Consider the following 24,631-nt stretch of genomic DNA (forward strand, 5'->3'; position numbering starts at 1 on the left):
GCTAATGGGGGGGGCAAGCTAAGCCCTCATTGATATGGGCCCCTCAGGATTTCCATTATCCCACGGAGCAACCACTTCAAACACTCACACAAAGCCTGAACACATCTGGAAACATTAGTGCTGGTGTGATATACATACAAGCATGGATGTAATATGTATGAGGCATGTAGTTGTATTTGCATATGTGCATATACATTTAGCATACAAATAATATCCTGACACCAGTAAAGAAGTCTTTTAAACGTCTCTTTTCAATGCAAAATGTTCAACCTCTAAGAGCTCAGAGACTTTGGGAGATTCACTTTGGAGATGTGTCACACACAGACCGTACAAATGAGAAGAGTGGTGGAGGTTTGCAGTCCAAAGTAACTGTCTGGTCCTGACATGTGTAATCAGCTGTTAAGGGATTGGGTGAAAATGGAGTTTAAAATAGCATCTGTGTAAAAAGACTTGACCCCACTTCACTCGCCTGTACTCGCTATGACTTATTTCTCTCTTCCTGTCTGCATGTCTTTCTACCAATATCTTATTTCTACCTTTCTCTATGTTTTTTGGGTGCTGCCATAGTCTGTTTCACACAGTGAGTGATGCTGTGGGATCCACTCTTCTTCTCTCCTTCCCTCAGCAGCAGTACCACAACGTTAGCTGTGTGTGTGCGTGAGATAGATAAAGAGAGGGAAAGAAAGGAAGAGAGTCCCTCCACCCTCTTCCGTCTCAGAGGATTGAGAAACTTTCAGTGGCTGTCTCTCTCAGCGGTAATGGATAAAGCGTGTAGTGCAGGGAAGAGGGGAGGGTCGGCCCAGGCTCTTATCCTTCTTTCTCTCACTCCATCTCTCTCTCGCACAGCATTACAGCTTCCACTCTCTTCATCCTCTCCTCCCACCAGCACTTTAAAATCTGCAGTCTGCACTCTTGCGTTTGGTTTCAGGCTCATGACTTTGGATGTATTATAATTCCACCCTGGCTGGGAGCGTGTGTGTGTGTGTGACTTAGAAGATATTTTATGCTCTGAGACTGCAATGCCCTTTCAGTATATGCAGCAAATTGTTTTATAGGTTCCCGCATCTGTGGAGGGAAGTGTGTGTGTCTCAGACAAGAACATATGTGGAGCTTGGAATAGCTGTGTCTTGCCACTAGAGTGCACTGTATTCAAAGTCTATGCAACCAGAGAGGATGATATTGTGCAACTCCCTACATAAAAGTATGTGGACACCCCTGATGATTTTGCTCTGGAGCTGTTTTTAATGGTTCAGGCAAAACCCTTTGTTTCATTTTTTTTTGTGGCAACAGTTTGGGGAAGCCCATATTGTGTTTCAGTGCGACATATCATGCACAAAGCCAGGTACAAGCCACCTTTGTGGAAGTATACAAAGAGTTAATGAGAAAGAAGATGTGTAACTGAACTGCCAACAGTTGCATTCTCTTGTATTAACTTTCTGTAAAGCATATTCAGGATAGATCGATATACTATAAAGCAATTTAAATGATCAACTCATTATGAACTCCTGAAGCTGCCTTATAACGAGATGATTGTTTAATTTAGCTGTGGTGCAGCATGGAGAGATCTAAGACATGCAAGAGAAAAGGTACTCGAGGAGAGGTTTGGGAAACGCTGCACTAAAGAAATATATACTGTCATTTAAAAGTTTAGAATTATCTGTTATACTGATGTTTCCTTCAATAATGACCAGTTTAGCAGATGAAACAGTACAGTGCAGACACCTAATTAAAAGATTAGGCCCCAAAAGATGAATGATTAAACAATGTCTCTACAATGCACAGGGGAGAATACTATTAGATCTTGGACTTTGAATTTGGTTTACAGTTCAGAAAAGCGTAAATGACCTTTGACTAACACCGAACAACAGCAGTGCTTTCACTTGGGCTCTAAATATTTAGTTCGTCTATTTTCACTGGGCCCTCGGCAGTCTCGATAATGCTAGACTAGACTAACTGTATAACTAGACTTCTATTTCTGTTATGAAGTTCTCACAATAGCTTTGCTAAAGCAACATGCCTGTTAATGCCAGCTCGTTTAAGGCATTATTGTGCACTTGACAGTGAAACAGGAACTTCTGCACAGATGTGCACAGATTTTGATACTAAGCTTCCACTTTCTTGTACCACTGACAGGAGATTTCTTCTATTCTTACTGAACTGTTGCTCAAAGGTATTTTTGTGTCTTTCTGCCCTTTCAGTTGTCAGCCTGGTTGAACCATTGTACAGTGTCTTGTTCTGTATGTACAAAACAAACCCTTCATGCAAAAAATCTATTTCTAAAGACTAGTTTTTACAACCCAAAATCATGAAAGACCATTCCGGTAGTCTTTGCAGCAATCTGACTCAACCATTTCAATATTTTATCATTCCAAATTATTATTTTTTTGTTTTATCAAAGGAGAAAGCGGAGAAGACATTAAATCTGGTTTATGTGTGTGAAGTGACCCACTTGTGTTAGCTTAGAAAGCTTTGCAGCATGTAATAGGAGGCGATCTTTGTGTTAGTGGTTTAATCGGTCTGCTTCCTGATGTGTAGGTGGGTTTAACTCCTTTATGTTAGTGAATGAAAGACTAATAGTTCAGTCTACTATCATGATTATTTCTCTCTGTATTACTTAAAATGTAAAGTGGGCTCTTACATTTATACTTTAGTCATGATGGATTACTTCATATTTGTTTACTGGTCATGCAGGCTGGTGTTGTGAATGCGGGCTTCAGCATTATTGGTGAGACGGTGCTATCATCTTGGTTGGTCTTGCTAGGTTCTTCTGATTCTATGCTCTTAAAAAAAGTAGCAAAACTTGGGAGGAAGAACTTGGCTGGCCTGGAAAGAGCCTTGACCTTAACCTTATCCAACACCTTTGGGGATGAACTGGAATATCAACTTAACACCCCTGAATGGGAAAAGCCTGCAGCCACGTTGATAGATCTTGTGGAAACAGTTTTTGGTTGGAAGCTATTGTAGCAACTTACTAATACCAACATGTTTTTTGAGTGAAATGTTCAATTATCACACATAAGTGTATGGTGAGTTTGTCCACATACTATGTTTATGACTGGCTTGAGATACACAGGTACTTGTCCACAGGAGCCGTCATTGTTAAGCTTCTCATTCATTGTTAATGTCAGCAGCTGCATTCTAGTAACACCGCATTGCATTTTGAGAGCTGCAGTGTCCACTCCTCATTTGCATAAAGTTGAATCTAGGCTACTTTATGCAAATCAGGGGCATCCAGTGTGACTCATCTCCTCTGGAAACCCCCCAAAAAACTTTTAAACTAACCAATCGTAAATTAAGACAGATTGAGCAACTGCATGGCCACTGTGGCTCAGAAGGCAGAGCGGCCCCAAATTGCTCCCGATGGTTGTGCCATTGGTGTGTGAATGTGGATGAATGTTTACTGTAACTGGGTAGCAGGTGGTACATAATATGTTATCCTTAGCCACCAGTGTATGAATGTGTGTGCGAATGGGTGAATGAGAAAAGTAGTGTTAAGGGGCTTTGATTGGTTGAAAGACTAGAAAGGGGCTTTACAAGTGCAGGTCAATTTTCAGAAACACACTTTCTGTAATATAGGAGAAACTTTCCAAACAAGCTGCCATGTTGGTCCCATGAGAAATGTGAAAGCAGACAGTTCACAGGCTTAGTGGCACACCCATCAAGTGTCCAATGCCTGCAAGCGTAAAAAAAATGTCAAAAAACACCACTGTGGACACATAACACAACCTGCCTGAAAAACTGTGTGTTTAAAGTCAGGCTGGTTGTTAGACTGAAGCTGGTTAAAGGAGAGAGGCAGAGAGAAGAAAGAGACACATTCCTGAATAATGTAAAGAAAGTGAGAAGTGGAGAAAAATGGGAAAAGAAAGGGGGCACAGAACTTGAACAATAAGCTAAAGAAAGGGCAGCGATGAAAGAGACAGAGAATACACCCATAAAGGGTACCTCAAAGTAAAGCTGCATTTGCACTTTCCATTCATCTTCCTCTCTGTCTCTTTCTCTATCCATCCATCTGAGGAATATTCCCAGTCTTGTCCTGAATGTTCTCTCTTTCTCTCTTTCTCTCCTTCAGCTTGATTCAATATAAATGAGTTCCCCTGTCTCTTAAGCGGGGCGGGATACGGGGGCGGGGGTGTAGCTCCTCCATGAAGTCATGAGGCTATATTTGGAGCACTCAGCAAGTCCGACTTGGTGTGTGCTTCCACATGTGTGCATGCATGTGTGTGTGTGACTGCACGTGGGATCGAATTGATGAAGTCATAGGTCTATATCTGGAGCACTCTGTCTGTATGTGTGTGATGCTGAATGAGCGGGTGTGTCTGTGTGTGTTTTTCCCCCCTCTTCTTCCATCCCCTCTTTCTGTCTGTAATGCTCTTGCGCTATTTCCACTCTTTGTTTCCAGCGCTCTTTCTGCCTCCCTCTTGTGCCATTGGCTGCACGGCTTTGCCTCTTCTTCTCCCTGCCTCTCTTTGTTTGTCCGGTCGTTGCACTTTAGCGGGGTGCAAGCCATGACTCTTTTTTTCAGCTTCAGTAAGACAAGGGAGGGAGAGACAAAGATAGCAGCAAAGTGAGGAAGAGGACTCTAGACGAACAGGGAGTGCAGAGGGGGGGAAAGAGTGGCTGAGTCGCTTTTGGGAGCGAGTTGGGGCATAAACAGAGCGATGGAGAGCCAGTGAGGGAGGAAGAGGCAGCGCATGCTTCCCTGCTTGCACTGAGCAGGACACAGTGGGACTTTGCAGGGGGCTCTCCGGGCTGGGGCGAGCAAAGCAAGGGACTGTGGAGGAAGATACGGGAAGAAAAGGTGTAGCAGAGGGAAGAAGAGGAGGAGGAGAGGGAGAAGCAGGGGGAGGGGAAGGAAAGACGGAGAGGAGAAGGGGAAAAGGAGCCCCAGAGGATTAAAAAAAAGAAGAAGAAAAAGAGGAGAGGAGGCAGACGGGGAGATATTTATTCCCGTATACTGTTACAACGGGGCTGTAACAATGTCAGCGTGGTTTTGGAGCTAACAAGGCACGGAAGTAGTCGTCTGTAACGGGGCGAGCATGTCTGCTTGTGTGAGTATCCCTATCTCTTATTCATACACTCCTCTAGCTTTCCCCATATATCCATCCATCCCTCTCCTTATACAGTCATCCATTACTGCCTCTCTTTCTGTCTCAACATTACCCCCTGTCTCTCTCCTGTGTTAATTTCCAACTGCTCTGTTCGTGTAGAGGACACAAGCTCCCAGCCCTACTTCCACTCATCAGCTTTCCCTTTCATTTTTTCACTCATTTACTTCGCAGCCTCCTGCTGTGTGTTTGACTTCAAGCTGTGTACTTTGTCTCTCCCTCTCTCCCTTGTTCCCCGGCTGGCTAGCTGTCAGGTGTAGGGATGCAGGCTGGCAGCAGCAGGTTTGCAGCCAGAGTCACTGAGACATGAGCAAGACGTTCAGGGAGCCGGATAAGAGAGAAAGAGCATGAAAGTGAAAGAAAGAAAGGAAGAGAGAGAGAGAGAGAGATGAAGTAAGCAAAGAGGGGATTGAGAAAGACAGGATTAAAGACTCTGGATGTGCTGCAGGGATTTTTCAAAGTGTGTGTGTCACGGCTGTTTGGAGCTGTTTGATATTGCATTTGTGTGTGTGTTCTGCAGAGTCAAAATATAACTATTTTTGACATATTCGTCTTGCGCTGCATTCTGAATTTTTTTAAGTGAGCATACATGCCTAGGTGTGTGTGTGTGTGTGTGTGTGTGTGTGTGTGTGTGTGTGTGTGTGTGTGCGTATGATAAATGCCTTCACTGTATGCATATGTGGAATATCCCTCGCTCCCTCTCTCTCTTCCTGAGTATCTCCCATAACAAGCAGAGGAGGAGGAGGAAAGAGGAGGATGAGGGATGAGCAGGGGAACACTAAGCGAAAAACAAAAAGCCAGAGTGAAATGATTTACGACATTAGGGCGGCAGGTCCTGCTTGTTTTCTTGTCCTTGCTGTGTGACACTTATTGGGTCTGAGACTCAGTGTTTTAACGCTGAGAATCAGTGCCATTGTGATGTACACCTTTAATAGTGTCTCTGTTTAGCCTTGATGTCTGTGTGGGTTTCCTGCCATTAAAGCCAACTATAGTCACCTTTCTTAGTTAATGGCTTGTGAGCAGATGTGCGAGTGTGTTCGCACGCACACACACACACACACACACACACTCTCACACACACACACACACACACACACACACACCCCTACACAAACACATGTTGACATGAACACACACTGATTACACAGTTCATTCATATTCATTAGTGGACAGCAGTGCTTCCCTGCTTTCCTCACTTATTTCCCCACACTGCTTCTGTGGACAGCTGTGGCATGGAGGAAAGGAAAGGAGAAAAAGAGAGCAAAAGACAGAAAAAGAAAGCAAAGAAGACAGGAAAGGAGAGAAATTTGATGAAATGATAGAAAAGAAGAAGAAATAAGAGAAGAAAAAAGGAAAAGGAGAGAAGAGAAGAAGGTTGAGAAAAGGAGAGGAGAGGAAAGGAGGAAAAGAGAAGAGAGAAGAAGGGAGGAAAGGAGAGGAGAGGAAATAAGGGGAGGGAGGGGAAGAGAGGAAAAGAAGAGAGGACAGAAGAAAAAAGAAGAGGAGAAATGGAGCACGCAAGCCTCCAGTACCATTAATATTTCAATGCTGAACACACTCCAGCAATCACCTCCATTTATGTCAATGAAGAGAGTTTTGTATGTGCATGTTGGTTTGTAGCACTCACTATCGCAGTTGCGACATCCCAGTTGAACCGCAGCTAATTTGCTGATGTTTAAGCCCCTGTAACCTTAATTAACATGCAAGGCCCCCTCTGACGGCCCACAGGATAGGAGCCCGAACACCTCAACCCACTCGATAGATGCCAGAGTGATTGATGGCCTTTCCTCCCCACTCCTGCTCTGATTTGAGCCCCGTACAGACCTCTCTCTTCCCCTGTAAGTCATCGCTCCTCTGCGTCAGCTCCTTCCATCCACCCACAATCCATCACACCCACCTTTCCACAGACACACACACACACACACACACACACACACACACACACACACACACACACACACAGACACACACACATCATGTTAGGGTATGTCCACCTAGCCTCCCAGAAACCCTCCTTCTCTAAAGGGTCATTATAGAGGGAGCTGTGTCCCCACTCATTCTCTGAGAGTCATATGTCACACACACACACACACACACACACACACACACACACACCAAGAATTACAAATAAAGACACTCAGGTAAACAAACACCTTAAAAAACACACATTTCTTCCTTCTGTCTTGCATTTACACTCACTCTCCATTTCTTTCCCCCTCTCTCTCACATTAGCATTGTTAGGCACACCTGCTGTAATCCCTGTCTTTCTGACAGATTACTTCTCCTGTTCCTCCTATAGATCCCCTCCCTTTGCCCCACAAGCCAATAAATCTCCTCCCGATAAAACCCTCGCTGGTCCCGGGCCTTGGCGGGCAGCGATGTGAGGTGATGCTGATGTTCGCTGATCATACAGGGCTGAACACAGCGGGACGCCAGCTCAGTCGGCGTCTGCCTGTAGCCCGCCCATCTATTCAGAGTGCAGACAGCAGAAGTGGTCTTGCACTGTTTAAAGTGAATATATTTGAATACTCAACATGTTTGAAAGTGCTTGATGTAGGTTTTTGATTATGTTTTCAGTGAGGGCAGCTGTTGATGTGCCGAGCAGAATAAATGTATGAGGTGGTAAATTAATCTCCGCTTAGTTATTTCGGAATCAATATCTCACTTTATTCAAATGATTTATTTGACAGAGTGCAGTTAGATGTATGCATTTATCACTTCAAAATCTCTGCAGCTCAGGATCACACTACTCACAAACAGTTATCTGCAAACAGATGCAGGCAAAAACTTAAACTAGAATATTCATTTAAGGCAGTCCCAATATTTGACTCTAACAGCATCAGCTCCTCTAATTCAAACAAGATAAACCTGCTGATTGGAGGCTTTGCTGGGAAAATGTTTATTTAACTTGTTTGTTTGGAATGATTTAAGCAAGTCTATATATTAGTTTATGCATCGCACAAAGATTTTGAAACTGCAGACATGTTTTAATGTTAAATATCTGATTATGAATCATTCAATTACAACTTAGGTATTTCACTGACAACTGGGCAAACTTTTCTGTCAACAAAAATCATGTAGTATTACATCTTATCCCAACTTGAGCCATTTTGTCAGTGGACCTACATATCGAAATATGACACACTAGGTGCCCTCCTGAATCAGTTTTGGACATTCAGGGATGGCATGTGAATTTACGCTTATATACATGTACATGTGATAGAATACATGCATCAGGTCTTTTTAAAATTTACTTCTATTTTAACAGGAAATGAACAGTTTCTGCTCATTACATGCATACAGAATTGTTCAAAATAAACCTGCAACATAGGTAAAACATGTAATTTTTGCTTTTATTTCCTTAGGTTTAGGCACCAAAACTTTGTGGTCAAGTTTTCTGCTGTTCCCATCCACCTTCCCTCCCACCTACTCTATACCGATTTCCTTAATCTTTACATAATGGTCGTTGCCGCTGGCATTACAAACTGACGCCGCCAAGTGTGTATCTTATCGTTGCGAAAGGGGCCTCTGGGCAGACATGTCTGATGTTGACATCCAGTGACAAAGTGCAGGTATTGGATGGGTCAGACATGGGAATGGACTGGATGTAAATGAATGCTCTAGAATAGCTACCATGTGATGATCCCAAAAAGAAAATGTAAAGTTCCTCTTCTGGCATTTATTTGACACCTAAAAACCCATTTCTAGGTTCAGCTGCCTCCCTCAATTTGAGAGTACCCCTTATCTCGCTGTAGCGTTCATCAGGCATTTGGCCGAAACTGGACGGTCGTTGGCTTGATTAAACTCACCTGGGCCTTTCAGGCTATAAAAGCTGCCCACCGGTGTAAAAAATAAAATTAATGATGGCTGAATTCTATTTTGCTGCTTTGGTTTTATGATCCTGGTCCGCTGCATGCTTGCTGACTGTCAATGATTTAATTTTTTATTTTTTTTCTTTTGTTTGTTTTTTTGGGGGTTTTTTTTACAATTTTTTTTGGTTTTACACTCCAAAACCCAAAATATGATTAATTTGCTATAGCACATAAGACTGAGTAAAGCAGCCACAATGAGAGGATGTGTGATATTTTTGCTTGAGAAAGAACTCAGAAGATGAATCAATTAATCAAGCTAGTGAGAAAACTTTTTTGTAAATTGGGTGAAATGACCCTTTAAAACTTTCAGCAAATCCACTGTTGGCAAAATCAGAGAGAGAGACAGCTAATTAGTGAATACTATATGCATGAAACATAATGATTTATGGCACATGCAGCTAATTAGGTTACATGCATACAGTATGATTCCAACTGCACTGTGAGTGGAGCTTGGCATCACTCTACTCTAACTCGACACCAAATCCCCGCGCTCTCCCACACACTCTCTTTATCTCTCTCTTGCTCACACACACACACACACACACACACATTAGTAAGATCATGCACGGGGGCGTCATACTGAAGTGACATCTCACTGAAGTTCTGTCTCAGTTGAGAATATCAGCAGTTGTGTACACACAAAAACACAGACGCGCGCGTGCACACACACGCACACACACACAGAACAGTGTGATGTATAAATGATCAAGAGCAGAGAGAACAGCAGGACATCATCTTTCTCCCTCTCTCACCCACCCAGAATCACTCTTTCTCCCCCTCATCCTTCACTCCCCCCATTTTCTCTCTGTCTCTCTCTCCCTCTCTATCTTTCCATCTCACCCACCCACCTATCTCTGCTCTTAAATATGTAATGAAATACGACGAGTGTTGACACACGGGTGCTGTGTATGTGTGCGTGCCTCCTCAGCTTGCTGCCCCTCCCTCTCTCATTTGTCTCTCCGCCACACCGAACACTTGGAATTGGGTCACAAAGCTGCATGAACATAGATTGGGGTTGTGTGTGTTTCTCCGTTTTAGTAAAACACCGTTTCACCATCAGCTTTGTAAATCTGTGCGTTTTCTTAGAAATGATGCAGAGGAACTGAGGGTGGATCACACTGATGCATCACTTCTGCTGTAAACAACATCAACTGTCTGCTCAAATCACACAGGCAGTGCTGTGTGCTGTGTACGCTGTTTAATTCACCGTAGACAACAGTTTTATTTTTATTTCGACTTGATTTTGTCCTACTTCTTCGCTGCCCTGGGCGATATTGGTGATTGTGTGTTTATCTGCCTGAGAGTGTGTATGTGTGCGTAGACAGGGAGTATGTGTTGTATGGCACCTCCTCCTCCTACTCTTTTGCTGCGCCCTCTGGCCCTGGGTGCTCATTTTGTGCTGCTCATCTTTGGTGCTGTAAACAAGTTTACGGTGTGGAGAGGTAATTACGCACAGACATTCTACATTAGGCCTAATGGCTGTGGGCCATGACTAATTCACCAGGTCGCACAGGGGTTTACCCAGCTCAGTTGTCACACAGACTTTAAGTACTCCAGTGCATCTGCGGTTTTACTGAGATTCAAATTAACTCCAAAATCCTGCTCCGTAGACACTTTTTTTTGTCATTGTGCAGCCTAACACTTAAAGACGTAGTTTGGAAATTTGGTGTCTCGAATTGAGGAGAAATGAGAAAATGAATGCCACTCTCCATGTTTTAAGTAGCTTGAGCCAGGAAGCCATTACCTTAGCTTAGCATCAAAACTAAAAACAACTAGTCTTGATCTGTCCAAAGTTCAAAAACACACCCACTGACTCTGTTTGTCCCATTTGTTTAATCCACACACACAATGAGAAGTTTCTGTGTGTTTTGAAGGGAGCTACAGCCGTAACTATTTCTTGGGGAACAAAAGTCAGGTGCAGTGACCTCATACAGTCAAGTTACCAGGTTTTGCCCTCCTAAAAGCACAGATTTCAATTTTTATTTTTTGTGTATGAATAAAACAATAAGACACACAGTTGTAGATAGCGAGTTTCTGAGGTTGTGTTTGGTAGATTTTTGGGATAGTGTGGTGGCACTTTAACAAAAAATTAACAAGAGCAGATTGTCTCCTGGAGTTTTATTGCAGAAATGCAGATCTGCCAGCTTGCGAGGCTTGGAAGAGATACCTTGAAGTTCAGATGAAGGTACTATATATATATATATATATATATATATATATATATATATATAGGCATACATCAAGAGCATGCTTTATTCTCACCCTTGGCAGGTGTCCTTAAGCACACAGTGTTTTGTGTGTGGATTCACAACTTCGTGTCTTAGAGTGTCACTTTCTGCACCTGTCTGCTGGAAATTAAGAGTTCTATGACTTTGCTCCAGATAACATTGGCTGGGAAGCTGCAACAATCAAACAGTTTCACACAGTACGCTTAAAAAGACAAGTTTTTAGGCTTCATAACATAATCATAGGTGAATAAGAGTTTAAACTGCTGTAATAGATAGCCAGGCTGGCTGTTTACTCTTGCTTCAAGTCTTAATGCTAAGCTAACCTAATGCCAGACTTAACACACAGATGTGTGAGTGGTCTCAAAACTATCAGCAAGACAGTATATTTAAATCCCAAAATGTCAAACAGACTGATTTAGATTTAGAATTCTGCTGATACATTATCAGGACAGTATTTTAAGATACTTTAAGTGGGAATTTAGAAACAGTGTCACCATTACATGGTCAAGTCAAGTCATTTTTTTTTTTTTTAATACAGACTGTGGGCAGATCATATTGGTCAAAATGCAATCTTGGCACCAAGTCAGTTTATTTTTATAGTTTCAAGTTAGTAATATGCATCAGATGGCTCCAAAATCTGAACATATGACACCATCTAATACCCTAAATTAATGTTAGGAAAAACTCCAAACAAAAAACGGGGAGACTTTAGGAAGCAATTAAGGAGCAATTATCATTTATTTATATTTCTTCCATGGCTATAACCAGTATATGTAGTCTGTTTGAATTTGCTGTTTAATTTGGAGATTATTTACAGGATGTGATATTAAGACTGAATATAAATTGTAACCTGATAGTACTGTGGACTTTGCATGTGTTTCTTGTCGGTCACACAGGTAGAGAAAAGTTCTGTCTCATTTGTGTCTGATCAGCACACCATGGTGAAGACTAAAAGACCTGAACCAGTTAGCCTCTCCTACAGAATGTAATTTTAATACAACAATGTAATATTAAGAAAGCACCAGTCTCACAGCCTCATCGGCTATCAACTGATGACGATATAGCCTCTGTGGGCGAGGGCCCAAGACTTTCTCTTTTGTAGACTGGTCATTTCAGCTAATCTGCAAACATATCTACTTATGGATGTAAACAAATTAAACAAAAAGGCTAATATTAAACTTGCTCAATGTCAGTCTATAGCCGATGGATTCCAAGATTGCATTTTGACCAATGTGATCTGCTCATAGTCTGTATCAAATAGTGGACGTATTTATTGTGACAGTAGTGGACTGCCGTTTTGAAGTCATCTTTGTGTTTTGGAGCCTGAAGTGACTAAGTATGAGCGAGAGATTGAGGCTGTGGAGGACATGGGTGGATGTGACCTACTGGCTTTAGCGACACGTCGCAGACAGCTTGTTACCTAAGCAGCTCGCCGTTAAACATGTGTAACTTTGGGCCTTAATCCAATTTAAACGGGTGGGTTATTTAAAAAATATTCACCGCACAGTTGTCATGAATTAGGAGAGAGACCAGAACTGTTTTTGTTCCAGGCTTTATTTCCTCTGTAAAGTTGGGCATTTTAACATGGCGGTCTGTGGGGATTGATTCACTCTTGAAGCCAGCCTCGGATTACAAACAGAAACCAAAACGCTTTTGATACCAAAAATCTCATCCCATCGCCTACAGATTCTGCACACATATGCAGATATCTGTTTATGAGATCAAGAAAGCACTGACAAGTTTATTTTTCATCTGAGAAATGTTCTGCTCAGCACATAACTTGGCCACACCTTTTTAGTAACAGACTGTAAGGGATCTTTCAAAAAATGTTATCTGGTGATTTAGACCCTTAAGTATTGATAATGGTATCAACCTCAAAAACCCAGTATTGGTCAGGCTCTAATTTGAATATTGGATACCTTAGGACGTTAATGACGCAACTGTAAATACCAGTTAATAGAAGCTAACATCACATCAATAGTGCAGTTCTGTAAGACTAAACCAATATCTGTCAGCAGCTCTAGAGTCCAATTAATGGCTCAGTAAAGTGTTTAAACTGCAACGCCTCTTTCTGGTTTTATCTTTGAGTTTTATTGGGCTTTTTATCACCATATTCTACATTCCATTACAATAAACTACAATTAACTTCAGTCATGAGCAACATATGCTGTGTTTTCTGCAAACACAATTATTAGCACTCAGAGGTTCAATATTTAAAAGCAGTCTCCTCACAGCAGTGTGTTGCAATGTTTATTGGGTTTGGACAGATGAAAATGGAAAATTTTACAGCAGAATTCACATAGATTAAAAAGGTCCATCAACAGAATTTGAATTAGTCAAAATAAAAATGCATTTGTGGGCAGTGACAGCAGAAATGTTCCCTTCACTCTTTCAGCACTCACAAAGGGGGCTTTGGGGTGGATTTATCTTTAACTACTTCTTTTCTCATGAATATTATTAAAGTTGTCATCTTTATGTGTTCATATTTCCTTTGCACTGATAATATTATTCATCTTGAAGAAATTGCGGAGTGCTTTGCTTAACCGAGGATGATTTCACGCTGCATCGAGTTTTAAAGTGAGCTTATAAAACAAAGAGTCTCACACAAAAAAGCCTGCTTTTAAAAAGAGAATAATTGGAGGGAAACAGCTGCTAAATATAAATGTACCTGCGAGGTGTTTTTTCATTCTCTTTACAGTGTGATGAAAGGGCTTTCCTCTAAATCACCATCCAGCTGTTGTCTCCACTCCAGTGCTGCTCTCACCTGTCACACTTCTGCAGTGAATCTCACTGTGAAACTGGATCAGATCCACATCCTCTTTGGAGTGAAGCCAAAGTCACAGCGCTGTCAGTAATCATATAGTTACCAGATCAGTTGCAATCAATAAGTAGAACATATTTTCCCGCCCGCACACACACTGTACACACACCTGGGACCTTGCTGCCTCCCTGTCTACTTTCCGCTGACAGGAGAGTCACAAGAACTTCCTCCTCAGACATTTCTAATCAACATTTGGCTGTGCAATTAGCATATGTAAGTGCATTAGCATAGCGACCGGCACTACCCAGACACTCTGCAAAGCTGTTTGATAATTGAAGTCTGTGTGAAGTGTGTGTGATGCCACGGTGCTCGGTGTGCTTGTGTGTGCACGCGTGACAGATGGTTTGGAGAGGACATGAGTCTCTCCTGAGCGATCCTGGAAGCTACAGAGCAGAATATAGTACAGCGGAGCAGAGCAGGCTGGGGACTACTTACATTTGTGTTGTTTTCACTGCCTTTTAAAAAGCCTCTTTTACTGCGGCGGTTGTGGACACATTAGTTTTATTGTGCCATTTTAGCACCTGAAGATGCATAGTGAAGTCATTCTGCAGAAAGTTTGTCAGAACTACATGCATTTTAATTATGCAGTGTTGTCAGTGAGAATCCTCTCTTGATGGCAAAAAAAAAATGAAAAAATGAAAAGAGAAAAACACTACAAAGTCGTCAACGCTCAACACAAAGTTGTTGCTGATGTACCTCCATTCAGATGCTAGCTGTTATGATTTTCTTAGAAGTAACAATGTGACATCGTGTGGTGTTTAACATGAAGCTACTGTTTCTACCTGTTTATTTCACAAAAATTAGGTATTTATAATACCAGAAGTACCTCGTGTGTAATTTTTTTGTAAAATTGTACTGCTATTTACACTCCTCATCGTAACTTTAGCTAACCACAAAATACAATACACAAAAATAGTATCATATATTACACAATAAAATAATTAGGCATAATTTGTATTTAATCCACACCCCAGAAAAACTAAGTGTAAACCGAGTTTACATAAAAGCTGTGTAATAGTTTATGTTAAGTATATGTAACAGTGGGAAAATGCGAGTCAGAATGTCATTGAGCCATATTGCTTGACTTTTCTTTAAAAGCTGGAAGTGATGTATATAATAATAGGTGGTCCGGCAAAAAAACAGTCTAACTCATTTTACTTCATGGGCCACATAGAGTCCAAATCAATCTCAAGTGGGCCAGACCACTGAAACCTTAATAACAATACCTCCAAATGCTTCCCTTTGTTTTAGGGTTAACAAGTACATTTTGAAAACATTCATCCATTTACAGAATAGGTGATGAATAGCCTGAGAGGTAGAAAAAATAAGTGCAATTTTAACAATCTGTTCAGTCAGTCTGCTACTCGTGTATTTTTCAATATATTTCCAATCCTGTGCCGTAATGCTGGTATCATGACACCAAACTTAAGTGGAAGCTATCAAGGACGCAGGTTCAGTTATCCCTGCCATGCAAACCATTTACAAATCTGAAGTTTCTGCAGTGCCTCACAGCAATGCGGTTCCATCAATATTGTCTTATACAGATTCTTTTGTACTGAAGCTGCTGACTGACAATATTTTGCACAATGTTCAATAGTGCAACGGACTGACTGCGTTAATAACTGTGTTGTTGATGTTTCAGTGTTGAGATTGTCACTGTTCAGAGACAGTAGTTCAGAGACGATTACTATTTCATAAAGCACTGAGATTTCAGAGGTCAGTGAGGTCAACGTGTTTTCAGCTTAGACGCTGTGAAGTCTGTCTGTCATGTCAGCTACTTATGACAAGGAGCCGTAGGAAATAGCACACCTATATTTGGCTGGTAGCTGTTATCCTGAAGAAAGACAGGGAAGTCTTTGATGTGAGAGCCTAAGCGAGCGGCTAGTATAGAGTCTAAGAGCGTTAGTCCACGTTTACTTTGCTGGCGTTGTTTAAGGCCTACAGTAAGGGGTGTTCTGAGCGAAATAACACTGCAACAAGAAAACTGACTGTCTCTCTGCCTGCTCATTGAGGGACATTACAAAATCTAATAAGTATGATAAGTATTCATTATTTTTTCACAGAAATGCATTCTGGTTAGGGTGGAAAAGCCTCTAAAGCAACATTTTACATGAAGGTCACTACTCATTGTTTACCTGGCTCCTGAATCCTGGCACCTCTTAGCCTTCACAAGTGCATCAATGTTAGTTGTCCATGATAATCCAGTGGGTCCGGCTGGATCCTTTGGCGTGCTGGTTCTGGCCCGCAGGTTGTATGTTTGACACAAGTGTCAATAGAAAAGAAAGTGAGAAAGCTACTGACATTAAAGCTGAAAGCTCTCTTGGCCAATTTGCATGCATGTTTCAGACAGTTCCTAACTTCAGCTCGTTGCCACATCTCATCAACCATGTATCAAATATGAGTGGAAAAAAATAGCTTTTGGTTGCAGCGTTCTTGCATTTACACTAACAATCAATAGTCCTATTTCATGCAGAAAACCATTATAACAGTGGCAAAGGCATCAATTTCACATTCAGCCTCAGCGTCAGTGCTCTACAGCGTCTTGCATTATAGATTTTCTTTTCGTATTTCTTTCTCTCACATTTGTCAGCAGCATTTGTCAGCAAGGTGTGATATTCGGCACCCTATTTGGTGGCTTTTTCATAATTTAATGAATGAAAAAACCATTGCGGGTATAGTGGATCTAATCTGAAATGCGTGAATGCATCAGACTTTGAATATTACAGCCTGAAACCATTTTTAAGTATGCAAGGGTGGGATTTTCCTTCAGCTGTACATATGCTAATGTTACTACTATGCTGTTGGTACAACTGATGGTGGGGGACTGATGTCAGAGCCGCAGACACTGACGCTTCTGTGCGTTTTTCTCAAACCCAGTTTTCGCCATACATCTTCAGCCATGACCTCATTTAATCTCGGAGTTGTACGCATCCTCTCTAGGCGAGCCTGCCTCACAGCCATCAGGATCAAAGAGAGATTGGTAGTAGTAAGTCAGTCATCCTTTATTCAGCTCTGGAAATATGTGGAGCACACACACACAGAGAGAGAGAGAGAGTGAGAGAGAAAGAACACATGAGTGGTGGGAGTATTGCTTTAACTCATCTCTCTGCTTTCATACCTTTCATCTCATATGTCTTTTTACTTCTCCTTTTGCTCTTCACCTCTCTTCCTCCGCTATCCAGCCCCTAGTGAGTCTCATACCTCGTTCCCATTCCTCTCTGCTTCACTCCCACCTTCTCATTTCAGCTTTCTGGCCTCCCGCCTTTATCACCCCCCTCCTTGGACATTTTATCTATCTATCCTCTCTACTCGCTTCCCTGCCAAAAACTCTCCCTACATATCTGAGGTCCGTGTGTCATTTATCTTTAGTTATTTGTTGATTCATTGCCCGTCTCTGTACCATGTGTCACCCCCCCCATTAACTGAGGTCAGGGATAACTGCTCCTCAATGCCAAAAATAAGCCAGCAACTCGCTCTCTGTCCTGTCTTTCCTCTCTGACTCCGCACTAAGACACCTATTAGAAAGAGCTGTTTAAGTGTAAAAGTATCCTGAGTTTACACATCTGTGTGTCAACAGGAAAACGACTGCATTTGTGTTTTTCTTTCCTAATTTTGTCGACAAACAGATGGAGACTGGTGTGAGCAAGTCACTGAGGTCATGTGCTGAGTTTACATAATACAATAACATATGCATTATATGTATATGGTTTTTAAGGCTTTTTATAAGCAGAGATTGGTATCATTCATAGGCAGAAAGAAACACAATTTTAAGCAAAGATATGTAGTATTCCCAAAGAATGTGTGTTTTTTAAGAGAAGACACATAAAATCTTTAACTAAGAGATTTCTTTATGGAACTTGATTACTTACATTAAGAAAATTATTCTTTGTATTTCAAGTTTTATTAAATTTAATGTTTGAATATGCAAATGAAGTGTCATCTAATTAAATATGTGCTAATTGCATACATTTCCTGAAAAAGAATCTGAACATTGTGTGAAGCCAGTTTCAAAATTCTTGTCTAAGTTTGTTGACATATTAAAGTCAGAGGTTTTAACAGAGAAAATTTGGGGTAACTATTTTCTGTATCACTCCATAAAACAAAAAATACTGTCAACTGCCATATTCAGTAGCTAGTTAGTTAGTTAATTAGTTTTTAGGAATACAGTGTTTTATGAATCAGGCTGTGAATGATATATGAACAATCCCACAAACATTGATGATATAGGAATAAAACTGGGAGGTTTGGTGTAAGTGCTGCTGAAATAGATATTTCTGGTTCAGAGAATGAGGGGAAAAACACATTTTAACAATGGCTGAAATATAAAAATTAACACGTTTAGACCAAAATAACTACTGGTGAATAGGGGGAAAAATTAACTACAAGATATTACCTTGAATCTTCATTAGTTTGTTATTTTTATTAAGTTTTATGAAATTTTATGTTTAAATGCGCAAATGAGTCATTATCTTAATAAATGCGTGCTTTATGCATCAACTTTCAAAACAGAAGTCTGAGCAAAGCTAAAATATACCTAAATATGTATTTTGTTTTCTTTTCACTTGTTTGAAAGAGGATGACAGAGGAAGATGTTATGGATTAAAAATAGCTAAAAGTCTCAAAATTTACCAATGCATGGTAAATCTCTCCATTATCACACATACAGTGTTATACTGCAGCCAAACTCACACTTTAGTTGTTTCTACAGTTTTTTGGACAACTGAGCAATTATAAAATAGTGGTTCAATCACAGCTCATAAATGCTACCAGTTAAGCAGACAAGCATTATTATCAGCACTTCTGTGCTGGAATACTCATAAAATTAGCATTTTAATGCTGTGAAGACATCTGACAAAGTAAACAGAAACGTGACTTAATGACATGTTTTGTTTGATTAGCTTCATTAACATTTTAAATGAGTGCTCATAGACAAAGTTAAAAAGATGGTTTTGTAAATTCACTGCCTGGCCAAGCTTTTAGTCATTGTATCCAAAACCTCAATATAACTTTTGAAATGCTCTGTTGTAAAGTGTGGGGAAAAAAGAACAAAGGAAAAATATATTTCCACATGTTGCTGGCTCAGTCTTAGTCTTATGCTGTCAAAATCCAATAAGGTCGGTGTGAACATGACAGTACTGTGGGTGTTTTAGGAGTCCGTCCTGGGTTTGAACCAGGTGTGAGGTCGTCATTCTTCCATCAGTAGTAAAGCATTTGCAACACTCTTGGCCTGACAATCAAATGCAAATTAGTTGTAAAAAATAGAACAAAGGGGTACATTGCAGAGGTTTGTAGAGCAGCTTTCTTGCACCATTCAGGATTTTGACAGTGAAATCCAATTTCAGTAAAGTGACTGACATTGAAGAAGGCATAGAGTCTGAATTACAAGTGGAGCAGAGGGAGGTAGAATGGCAAGAAAATGGAGTCGGAGCACAGAAAATTATGAATGAAATCCAAACACAGAGAGAAAGAGATGCAGTTTGTATACGGCATGTACACACACACATGCACACACACAAAGACAGCTTCTTCCTAAGTGGATCATCAAAGAATCAAAGGCTGTCAATGTTTGAATTAGTTCTCTGTTTCTGATTCAGTCTGTGCCTTCTCTCTGCCATTCCTGATAATAGAGCGTCACAGACTATAATATGGAAGAGAGCAGCTGTGATGAGCTACACTGTTGATATGAATCTTTCTGTGTTGCATCTTTGTTCTTTTTTTGGGCTTCTCCTGTTGTGGAAAGAGAGTATGAAGAGTGAGAGGAGAGGGAGAGGAAGATTAAAGAGCGAATGCAAACAGGAGGATGAAAGAGAGATTGAGAGGAGGAAAAGGTAGTGGGAGATGTGGGGAAGAGGGGGAGCTGCAGCAACAACAAGGTGTGCGCGCAAATATGGTGGCACGTCTAACAGGAAAGGTGTGCTGTGTCATAATGTAGTGGAACGCTAAGCCACTGAAATGAAAAGTACACAGACCTGAGCTCCAGTGCACACATGCAACACATCAACGCCTCACGGCAAGACAGTGATTGAGGTGAAAGAGCATTGTGACAGTTTCTGACTCAGTATCAGTATGCCGTGTGTATTAATGTTTCTCTTGTTGATTTTTCCTCCTACCTTTTTCTATTCCATCTTCTGCTCCCTTTTTTAATATAATTTTCTCATCCTTACATTTTTCCCTTTTTTAATTTCCCATCCCGTTTTCTTTCTGTAACTCATCCTTTCTTTCCTTACTACCTCTGTTACCACCCTCCTTTTTCCCCCTTTGCTTCCTGGGACCCAGAGAAAGGTAACTGTTCTTTGTGTTGTGTTCAAATGTGATACATAGACTGTATATAAAGATGAATGACGAATCTCCACTTACTCCCACTGTACAAAAATGAAGTCAAAATATCCCTGATACAACTGCTGCCATCAGGCACAGATGATGTTATTTGAAGCCATAGTCTTGGTAGTGATATTATGTTGGGTTCCCACCCATACACCGGTCAGACCAATCGTGAGCAGCACCTTGTTCCCTAGCACACCAATAGACACACAGCTGTCAAACATAATGTCAAATCCCTTTTAATAATATCAAATAACTAATTAAAAACAAACTTATCAGAAAAACAAGCTCCTGGACGTACATCAGTGTGAAAAGAACTGCCTCAAATGACAAAAACCATCTTTGATAAAAATCTAGTTGCCGTGCAGGCTACTTTGTATTTTTAATTTGGCCCATGTCCCATCTGCTAACATGGAGGGGGCGGGGTTTATGACCTACACTGCAGCCAGCCAACAGGGGACGATCAAAATTGGATTCACAGGAAGTGCGATGAGCTCTGAAGCTAATTTTTGTCATGGCCAGAAAGTGTAATTACAAATACTGAGGGTGTCGCATGATGTTTTTCTGGCCAATGACTTTTCCCATTAGCGTAGGCCTACATTGGGAAAGAGACATCTGTAAATCCATAATCTGCAAACCCTTTTTTTTTTTTTTTTTTTAGTGCCACAGCCCTCACGAAATGACTTGTTTCACTGTCATTGATTGGTTCAATAACATTTCAAAAGTCTAGAAGAGCCACAAAATTAAATCATTTTATCCACATTCAAGTTAGCGGGGCACTTAACCAAAAGTAGTCACCTCGGAAGGTGTAATGGGCCCCACAATGCAGAAGATTTGGGTAATTTCATACCATTGAAGTAGAGCTTTCTTCCCACCTCCAACACTGTATCCAGTTCTCTTTATAAATTCATACTTCTGGGGAGTTGTTGCATTGTCCAGCTTTATATACGGTCCATTGTGTGATCGTGCCTCTCTGTTGTTTCCAGTAATCGGTGGTTCAAGACTCCTGCCCCACGCCCTTGTTCAATCAAGTCTGTCACCTTAGGTGTCAAATCAGTGGCTTTGTTTCACCCAGAGTCACTGTTGCTCTTTACAGGAATTCAGCAGCAACTACTGAAGGTCTAAATCACTGGTGTTAAATCATCAGTGAGCCAGACGGGCCACAGGCTATTTCCTATTAAGAGTTGCATGCTGTTTTATAGCATTTTGATCCCCCAGAGAGGGGACAGAAGTAATAAAAGAACCATTTGTAGTTTGCAAGGCAAGGCCACTCATGCTGCTTTGGTGACACACTGCTCAAATGTCCCTGAACGAAACATACTGAATGCACACATACGCACGCACGCACGCACACACACATACACGCACACACTCACACACACACACACACAAAAAGATCATTGCACTTTCCTTTCTGGCCACAGGCACAGAGCATTATCGACCCAAAGTGTGTGAGCACACAATTAAGCAGAGGAGACAGTCGGGATAATGGACTCATAAACACAAAGAGCCCGCTGTGATAAATGCTGGCTGTGATTGCCATATTTCTGTTTGTGTCTATGGTTATTTGAGAGAGAGTGTGTGTATATGTGTGTGCGTTTGTGTGTGTGCATGAAGCTGTACAGCTGCATCTGTTGACACTGCCATCCAGTTGGCTTCTGCATGTCCCCACTCCACTCTTTCAATCTGCTTTATCTGTTTACTCAATCATTTCAGTCCTGGCACATCCGCCTACCTTTTTGTTCTGCAGCTTGTCTCACCTGTTAATGAGGAAGAAATGTGTCTATCTTTCATCTTGTGTGTGTGTGTGTGTGTGTGTGTGTGTGTGTGTGTGTGTGTGTGTGCGCGTGTGTAGCTGTGTTTCATCTCCCACCTACTTTATGCAGAAAGTTTCTTTTCCAATGGAGCTTCTTCTCTCAGTCTCACCCTCATACTCCTCATTTTTCTCCCACATGGCACACCACTGTGAAGCGTTCGGCACACAGTTTCCTCGGGCACTGGGACGCACATCTGCCTTCCTGTATGCTTATGTGTACCTGTGTGTGTGTGTGTGTGTGTGTGTGTGTGTGTGTGTGTGTGTGTGTGTGTGTGTGTGTGTGTGTGTGTCATTGTCACAAAAAAGTCACCATTTTCATTTCAGGCTTACATGGACAAAGAATCCTGTTGTTTACAGAGTACCAACATGCCACATGTTAAAAGGGCTCTATGTAATTTAATCTTAAAATAAACCTTGACTGGTGTGAATTACAGCAACACCAGCAAAGCTTATGGCAGCCTGCACATGACACAAATAACGAAGCAACATTTTCACAATAAATGAGGGCGCTAATTAGAGCAGAGCTCCAACAAGAAATAGGTAAATATATCATGATGCAAAATGGGGTAATAATTTTGTGTTGTCGTTTCTGAAATTTCTCGCAATTAAATTTTCTGGCTCTGTATTCTGCTGTTGAGGAGCTGACAGCACAAACAGGTGCAGAGAGAGAAGTTTCCAAACACAGACAAGTCCAAGCACAGACTTTTTTGATGTTTGCAAAAAGTCACCTCCCGAAAACCCACACGGAATGAAGAAAATATGTGAAAAACCTTCTCCAATAAAACAGTTCAGAATATGGAGAATAGCAATAAATAATGTGCTCAAGACCTGGGAGGGATTTCAAATTGACAGTAATATATTTGTAAGGTATTATTTCAAGATGCTGTTCATTATGCCAAAATTGAACCCAACAAACTCTACAAAGGGAATGTAAAATACAAATTGGCAATCATATCCACATATTGGCCCTTAGATAGGTGCCCTCTGGGAAGAGGTGCTTAATCTTAACATGCAGCAAGGTCCAAAGGTGGCTCTCCAAGGAGTAATACCAGGAGGGTTTGAGAGGAAAACTAGAATCTATTTGCTGAAAAACCAGCTGGTAGCAGCTATTTAGGATATTAACATTGAGTGGATGAAACCTGACTCTCCCACGTATACAATATGTGGAATGAAGAAGTGTTATGAGATGGAACAAATGTCATTATGGCAAATTTACAAAGAGATGGAATTCAGTGAAGGGCCTATTAATGTAATGAAGTTATTCATCATGTTTGGTATTCCCTTAACCCGAAACAACGCACAATTGTTCTCTGCCATCCCTATTGTCGGACACACACACACCAACCTAATGCTACATGAGAGGCTTTCCCATATTTTGTGTCTTATATATAGACAGTTACAAGGATATTCAAATGTGCAAATGTGTTCAAATAATGAATTAAACATATGCAAAAGTAATCCCTCTGAGCAAACACCTCAGGTTTCAGACCATTCTGAATACTACATTTCCCACATTTTTCTAGTCTGGCTGCAAGACAATGTGAGATCAAGGCAGATTTCTTTATTTTCTCATCTGTTTTCTCATCTGTTTTCTCAGGGAAACATGTAAACTTGGTTGCCAGTTTAGTTAATTTCTCCCCACTTTCTGATCAATTCCCGCTGGAACATGTACAATTGTTAAGATTGCTGTTTAGATGCTTTTACTGGTGATTTCCCACAATAAGAAGTACCACTATACTCTGTTACAGTCATTCCCCAGCTGCAAGTGCACTGCTATAGCTACATGCTAAATGGCAGGGAAACATGTAGTCTTGGTTGCTGGTGTTAATTTCTCTCAGATTTTGTGTCATATTCCTGCTTAAACATACCTTGTTTTGTTTAGATGCTTTCATTGGGGATTTTTCACTGTAAAAAGTGCTGCTACAACCATTTCTCAGCTGCAGTGATGGTGAAAAGACAATGCTAACCAATAAGTTCAGACTGGGCTTTTTCAGGAGAGGGATTTGGAGTGACAGTCTCTGAAATGAAGTGACAGCGTACCTTAAAATGACTCAAAGATAACATGGTTCTGAACTAGCATCTCCTAGGTGAAGTCCCAAGAGAAAGTCTAGTGTTTTGTGGGCCATTCACAACCCCAATCTTGCCCCTATAAAAACCAATCAGAGCCGCTTCAATGTTAATTCCCATCAGTGCAATGGTCAAGTGATCACAGCCTTCCAAAATATGTGGTTTATGCACAAATTACTGGTTTGTGATTATGCAGGATATGTATGAATTTGGGCACATTGGGTTTATAAGAACAGCCTGAATACAAGGAGCCCATGAATCTGAAAGTGAGGTAGGTAGGTCCCCTTTAAAAAAAAATCCCTTGCCTTTTCTTGATTTTCTTCTTTTACTTTTCTTTTAAATAATTACTTTTTTTCTCATTCAGGTAATTGTGATATCTGTTGTGGTTTGTTCTTTTAGTT

The 24,631-nt window shown here is 41.0% G+C and overlaps 1 protein-coding gene across 2 annotated transcripts in view; it reads left to right on the forward strand.

Annotated features, from left to right (window-relative positions):
* apbb2a (amyloid beta precursor protein binding family B member 2a) overlaps positions 1–24,631 on the forward strand; it is a 50,368-nt gene that overhangs the window by 14,343 nt on the left and 11,394 nt on the right. The window lies entirely within an intron of this gene.

This window comes from Plectropomus leopardus, chromosome 8 (genome assembly GCF_026936395.1).
Source record: "Plectropomus leopardus strain MGB_pleo_1.0 chromosome 8, ASM2693639v1, whole genome shotgun sequence".
In the NCBI taxonomy this organism is placed as follows: domain Eukaryota; kingdom Metazoa; phylum Chordata; class Actinopteri; order Perciformes; family Serranidae; genus Plectropomus; species Plectropomus leopardus.